The following is a 6,602-nucleotide window of genomic DNA, read 5'->3' on the forward strand; positions in this document are numbered from 1 at the left end:
GGTACTCATTCCTTCATCTCTTTCTGGCAAAACCCTAGGTTTTATAGGTCCCTAGATTTCTATTAGGGATTTAGAAAAATTTGCAGAGTTTTTCCCAGTTTATCACGTGACAAAACCTATAGCTAATAGAACCAAACCTTCACAAGAGGAGAATGAAGATTCTGCTAAGAAAACCATAAAAACTCTTAAGGAAAAACTGCTGAAAATACTTCCTCATTCTCTAAAACTGAGAGAGAAGTTTTCCAGTTAGACTATATAACTGAGAGTTTCAGGCCTTTTCGATCATGCCCCATATTAAACAAACCTTACCTAGCTTGGCTTACCAAAGTCGAAAAGAAAAAGGGCCAAGTTTGGAAAGACTTAGGTATCTTCGACTTAACTCAGATGTCGAAGTTAGGTTTCAGCTATTGTCAACCTTTACTGCTCGCATCTTTATACTTATGGGATAGTACCTATAACATTTTTCATCTCCCATTTGGGATGATAACTCCTACCCTTTTTGACGTTGCTGCCATAACTGGACTCCCTCTTACTAGAGAGGCATTTAATCCTTATCTGCAGTTAGATAATACCATTGAATTTCAAGTTAAAAATGATCCATCTTTGGTTGATCTTTATATGACTTATAATAATAAATTTCATTGAATTCAAACAATACGCATAACATATTTATCATAGAATCCAAGTTAAAATTCAATTATATAATTTAAAATTATAAATTAATAAATTTAATCACTTTGATGATTAACAAATTCTATCATACAATTTTATCACATCAACACAAAATTTTATGTTTATTATTATGTAGACATGAAGCAGAAATGCTAAATATAAACGTTAAATTCAATTAAAGTGTATATATATATATATATATATATATATATATATATATATATATATATATATATATATATATATATATATATATATATATATATATATATATATATATTATAAATTTAAAAATAAATTATAATAAACCAATTCAAATGTACAATACAAACATATAGATCCTTATCCTACAATACTGATGGATGGATTTAATTTTATACGCATATTTGTTTCTAAAATAAATTATATAACATACTGATAGCATGATTTTATAAAAGTTGCAGCGTATGATATTTGCTTTGGTTTCCAAATTATATAGCCAAACTACACCTCAATTGACACAGTGCTTGATAAGAATTATATAAACGTTAATATTGCCAAACCATACATATATTGGAATAGTGCTTTCTGGAAAATTATATATAATGTGCACTGTATCAATTCTATATGTATATATAATGCATTGTCAACGTAACATCATATCTTTTCATGCAGGTTCCTAAGTGCTTTCAATAATATATATTACTGAAAGTGATAGGTGATTTTTTCATTTAATGTTTATACGTTGCAGCAATATACATACATCGTTAATAATACATACATATCAGATGTGGTAATAATATCATTAACAATCTATACATATTGATAACAATAAATACTTATTGATTAACCATTACCGAACAATCATAATATCAATTATAAAAAACAATGTTCTAATTTTTTATAATGAAAACTATAAAATGTATCCGGATTTATGACGCAAATTTTTCTTCTGTTTAGAATGTGTCTACAACACAAACACTTATCTTTTCGTGCTTGAAACGAGAAGCCTCTGTTGTCAATTTCTTGAATTACTTATAAGATTGTTAGAAAATTAATTTCAATCAAATGGTTCTAGGCTAAATCGTGAACGAAATCACTTTCCTTATAAGTATTTCAAACACTCTCAATATGTCTTAGAGTTGGAACGCAGGAATACCCAGGATAATTCAACCTTTTATCGAGTTTTCGTAAGATTGACGAAAAACTCGGATGTAGCAAAGAGTGTCTGGAATTTTAGTGAAGATCACTACAAGAAATTTGACATTTACCAACGACAAAAATCCGTCGGTAAAGGTCTAAAAAGCGTTGGTAAATGTCCAAAAACTTATACCAACGGACGTTTGCTTCCGTCAACTATAATTCGCTATACCAACGCCAATTTGCTGTCCCAATATCTTATACCAACGACAACTTTCAGGGTTGGACAAAACTTCAGAACTATAGCAACAACTAGTTACACTATTTAATAACTTTATCCACCGCATATTTTCGTTGGTATAGGAAGAAATAAGTCGTTGGTATATGTTTTTTTTTACAAATATATTTTTTCTATAATTAATATTTTTTTTAATAATTAAATTTTTGCAATACTTTCTACACGCACCATACAATTTAAAGCAACATCAAATTAAAAAATTTCATTTATATTATCAAAATAATATCAATTATATAATAACAACTGCCAAAACAAATGTTACAACAACACAAAAACATAAAAGCTGTTTCTAATCTTCCTCTCTTTCATTCATCAATGCATGGACCGATTGGTTTTAGCCTCATTATTGTATTTTTTTAGTTCTTCCTGAAATATTAAAATAAATGGGATAAGATAAATTGAAACTTGGAAAGAACTAAATAAGAACACCAATACTTATCATACAACAAAGAGAAATCAGCCAAATAAAGTTTAATTTTTATCCTATAGACATAGTAGAAAGATGTTGAGGTGATAAGAATCAAAGAAAATTTATATGCTCAGTACAACATAAATAAAACAAAATATCTCACCGTTGTTGTGGTGAGATGAGTTAAAAATTTGTAACCTGGCATTCATCCACGGAAAAATTGCTTGTTTGACTACAAGGTATGATCAATACATGTCAAGTAATATAAACAGATAAATAAAACTTCAGAATAATAACTTCTATATACTAAATTGTTAACTCAGCCTTTATCAACTCATAGCAGACCAAATTTTATAATACTTAGTAGGATCTAAAGAGTCTCAGAATACAAATTACCAAATGAGTAAGTATATTTACAAACTATAAATATGATAATTCCTTTAGCTTACCTTGTTATGTGCTGCTGAAAGTCTCACGTTTTTCTCGTTTGCTTTTCTTCTGTTCTATTCAACTAGTAAGCCCCTGAACAGGTGCAGATGCATGACTCATCAAAATATACAATTGTTGAGAATATATACTTATATAGTCAAGCATTTCAAACTAAATATCCAATCTAATTACTTGTGTCAAATCAAATGCATCATTTAAATGAAAGAGTTGCTGAAGCTCCATTTGAATATCCACACTACTAGCATCTAAACTAATGTCTGGTTGTGAATTTCACATGCATGTTATCAAGTTTGTAGCTTTATATCTAAATTTCACATGCATGTTATACATAAATGAAATCCTTAACTCTAAATCTAAAGTACATTGTATATTAACTCATGGAAATCCTTTCATAGGATCAAATGCACTGATAAGGAAAGCCACAACATTACATCTTTAAATACATCATGTTATGATCGGTAGCCATAGCTTTAAATTCTCGAATTATAAGAAAAATATCAATTTAAAAAATATACTTGCCTCTATCATAGATTTTGTGTTGCTTTCTTTCTCTATGACTATTGAATTATGGTGATCCTTCAACATAACTATCCTTGCTGAACATAAACAAAATAATAATGAGTATACAAACTTTAATTAGAATAGTTACACTTAAATAGCATGACATTCATGTATTTCCATATGTTTGATACAATTATATCACATCTTATAGAATATTTCAATAATCAAAATCTATTGTTGAAACCATACCTTACTACCCACAAATTGGGTCCAGAGTTATTAACTAGAAGGAAAGTGATCTCTAGTTCCATTCTAGATTTCTTTGACTTTCAACTCTACCCATTTTTTAGTTCTAAAGAATGGGCATATAATAGAATCCCAATTTTGAAATAAATATAATAATCCCTTATGATGAGTTTAATAAAAACATGATTACTTATTCAATGTGAGTTCAGTAGAACCCCTACAAATGGACTCATTACTAAATATCGTTTGAAATGAGATTGACTTTCTAAGAATATATCTCAATGTAACCAAAAATTTCAAAGCTAAATCACCGCTAGAAAATCCCATAGATATTATATTTTCAGAGATGTATTTCATATCCAAATCAAATCCACTTTCCAGTCACATATAGTCAAACAAATTTAAGCAAGAGAAAACAAAAGTCACTATGGAAGATGAGTTAATACTTTACAAAACTTAGTTGTTCCATTAAAAATACAACAGAGAGCAAAATTATGTAGGTTTGAAATTGAGTGTATCAAATACATAAAGAATGTGATTCAGTACATAAGAATTCAACACCAATTTAACAATCTATATAGGTCTCAATCTAATGTCACTTTGCTACAATTTCCTCATGATTCGGTTAAAAATTAATATAATAAATCATTTGTCAGTAATCGTAAAGCAACATGCTAATAATCTATTAAGATAGAGAGAAAGCGAGATTACATATAAGCTTCAAATGGCTGGTTGGATGAATCCAATCGAAACGTACAAATGCCAAACTGAACGAACCTGCTCGCGGAGTCTCTGATCTTGAGATACCTGACATCATTGTAAATCAACATACATAAATAAAAAAATAGAAGGCATTGTAAATCAATGTAAAGAAACTAGCGACATTATGACATTAGAGGTTTCAATAACCTTTTCCAAATCATTGTAAAAAGACCTATCTGAACTACCAACTTAAAATCAAAACCCCCTTACTCTTACTCTCTGCAAATTAGAACCAAACCAAATGATAGACACATATCTTCTTAGACCAGCTTTGATTTCTTTGAGAGTTATTATACCACTTCTATCTGTATCCACAGCCTAAAATATTTCTCTTAAAAAACAATTCCTCCTGAAATAGACATAAGAAGTACCAGTAGTTTGGAAATAAAAGAAACAAAACCTAAATTCCAAAATCAAAACAAACACAATCAACAAATGATTCCATGGGCATTAAAATGAATAAACCCTAAATCCCCAAATTGAAACAAACATCTTACCTTCATTAAGTTTCTTTGCACATGATATGAGTGAGAAAAATGATTTTACGATTCTGAGATTGATAGAAAACTCATAATAACCACCATAAGTTTCACTCGCCGATGACTGTACCAAGGTAGAAAAAAAATCTAACTCTTGTGAGGAGACGCAACGGCAGGTTGAAGAAGTACACGCGAATTAAAGCTGAAAGGGTTTTAGGTTAGGGTTGTGAAAAGGTTTGCGGGACTGACGAAAATTTGAGCGCGGAAATTCCTTCGGGTTTGAGTAGCAGACTTAAAGAATATTTTAATGTTTACAAAAATTTATAACAGAGTTTTCCAAAGTATATAACGTGATTTATTTATTTGAATTATTTTTTTAAAGTGGCCTATAAAATTATATTTGATTGGATAAGTTAATAGTATTAACTTTTCATTTTTTAAATTAATATGAAAAATTTTGGTATTTAATTCCATTCTTATGGTCTTTTTTTTATAAATATGGTATTTATTTCTACCTATCACTAGTAACCAAAAAGATAAGCAAGAACTATACCAACGGTCAATAAACAATATGTAACATAGGTAAAAGGAGTCTATACCTACGGTTTTTTAACTGTTACTAAAAGGTTCCGTTGCTATATGGCAATTTTCTTGTAGTGGATGATAGGCTTATCGGATGTATTTTCTAAATCCAGAATATTCAATTTATAGGCTAAAGTGGTGTTGTTTCATAAGGTTGCGACCCTTGATGAAACACACACTTTAAGCAACACTTTTGCACTGTTTCACCTACAACAACATTTTTCAACCGTTGCACTGTTTCGCCTACAACAACAGTTTCAAAGGTTGTACTGCTTCACATTATGCAGCACTTCACGAAGTGTTTCCTATTTCTGATTCAAACTACAAACTTCCTTTTGCAACACTTTCACAAAGTGTTGCCTATGTTTGAAAGTTATCATGGTTATAGACTATAGAAGTTCTAATTCAATAAATCTTTGATTTAGTTGGTTCTAGACTATAGAAGTTCTAATTCAATAAATCTTTGATTTAGCTGTGGTTGAGCCAGATCAAATTTCTGAATATATTTCCCCAAGTATTATGTTTTATAATTTTGACTATTCCAAAAGAGCGGAAACTTTCAATAAATGTATTTCACTTAAAAAAATATTTATATGCAAAAAATATTTTGTAGACATTATTATGGAAAATACATATGATAATGGTTATGAAATTATGTACTAAGTTCTTATATATAATTTTATTAATATAATTCAAGTGTGAAAGTTTAGTTGGGATTCAATTAATAGTTCTCAATAGTAATTTTTTTAAACAATTATATTGAGAGATATAAGTGTACATGAGTTGGTTTGACCCAAATAATATAATGTACATCAGTTTCTGTGAGGTAAAATAATCATATACAATATTATTGGAATGGTTTGTGTAAAATTGCAAATATGTCGGTTGGATTGAACTCTGTAGTAGGTTACCCGACTTTTTCTCCTTTCTTCCCTTACGTAATTATAAATGATGTATCATAATTTTTTTTTTAAAATGCTCCAAATATTTTTCCTTAAAAAGTAGTCTTTCATATTACCGATATTCTTTTAACTAAGGGTGACAAATAGCCATGTCTACTCCGTTTAGGCATGCCATGCAAAAA

General features: G+C 29.2%; 1 long non-coding RNA gene across 1 annotated transcript; it reads right to left on the reverse strand.

Annotated features, from left to right (window-relative positions):
• Positions 1-3,466: 3,466 nt before the first annotated feature.
• On the reverse strand, positions 3,467-5,192 carry LOC131630293 (uncharacterized). Its single transcript, XR_009292294.1, has 3 exons — positions 4,605-5,192; positions 4,407-4,502; positions 3,467-3,544 (listed from the first exon to the last, which is right to left on the reverse strand). It is a non-coding gene; the product is annotated as an uncharacterized LOC131630293 (long non-coding RNA).
• Positions 5,193-6,602: the final 1,410 nt, after the last annotated feature.

Source organism: Vicia villosa, unplaced genomic scaffold (genome assembly GCF_029867415.1).
Source record: "Vicia villosa cultivar HV-30 ecotype Madison, WI unplaced genomic scaffold, Vvil1.0 ctg.000666F_1_1, whole genome shotgun sequence".
NCBI classification, from domain to species: Eukaryota; Viridiplantae; Streptophyta; class Magnoliopsida; order Fabales; family Fabaceae; genus Vicia; species Vicia villosa.